Here is a 1243-nt window from a genome sequence, read left to right as displayed (position 1 = left end):
CGAATATATATATATATATGCAATGTATAATTAACACTTGAATTCTTTTTTTTTTAATTATCAAATTTTCTTATGTGCCACAGTCAATGTTTTAAAAAGTGTGGGAGTTGGGTACTATGTTTTAGCTCTTACAGGTAAGACGCAAGCCCCAAAGTATTCAACGTAAGCCCCAAAATATAAAAAAATGAAAGCAATAAAAGATAAAAAAATAAACTAGTTGTGCTTCATAAAAAAATTATGAAGACATGTTAAAATAATTTATACTCATTCAATTTCAAGACAAGCCTTCTAGAATTAGAATCTTCAAGGTATTATGTTAAGAACGATAGAGGTAGACTTAAAAGACTTGGGCATATTATGTTAAAAATGATATTAATTTATTAGAATTAAATAAAAGCATGACACTCAATAGGACACAATGCAGATAGACACAACAAGAAGAAGGATTCATGCAGCCGACTCCAATTAGTGGGATAAATACTTATTGCTATTGTTATAACATTCATTTCAAATTAACAATATATGCAAAACATTATAAAACAAAACAATAGAGCCAACAACCATGAAGTAAAGTATTGTGGTCTCTTCAGCATCTACTGGCTAAATAATACAGTAAAGTGATATTCAAAATATCTTAACAAATGTTCGATTATGTGGGCATTTATAGAAATCTTCAAACAACATATGACTTTATATGAAAAATATATAAGATGCATGTAAATTACATATGCAAAACACCTGGTGCGGTACACACCACTATTCACTGATGATTGAGTAGAACTCATATATGATATTACTGTAACTGCAAAATGCAAAATAAAATAGTTATTTTAATATTTGAAAAAATGGACTTAAATATAATCTACTGCAAAAGAAATATAACTTTAACAGATTTCTCCAAGCTAAAACTTTCAAGCTTAACAATGGGTATTGATAGCTTGCAACCAACAAGAAAAACTATTATAAAGCAAATCAACATTTTAATGAAGAGAATACTAAGACTAAGGATATATGTGTGTACATATATTTGTAGTATATTTATGCTTATATTTAACTTGAAAATATGAGGAAAACCTTCTCTTTATGAAAAGAAAAAAAAGTATAAGACAATTACATAAGCTATAGAATTCATTAAAATAATACAAGAAAACAATACTAAAATATGAGATTAAATTGATTTTCTAAAAAAATATAGTAATTTGCTAAAAATGTTTAAAAATACTCGCATATTAAAATTTATGTG

The sequence above is a fragment of the Phalaenopsis equestris genome, unplaced genomic scaffold (assembly GCF_001263595.1).
Source record: "Phalaenopsis equestris unplaced genomic scaffold, ASM126359v1 Scaffold000105, whole genome shotgun sequence".
Classification (NCBI taxonomy): domain Eukaryota; kingdom Viridiplantae; phylum Streptophyta; class Magnoliopsida; order Asparagales; family Orchidaceae; genus Phalaenopsis; species Phalaenopsis equestris.
This window is presented reverse-complemented; position numbering follows the sequence as displayed.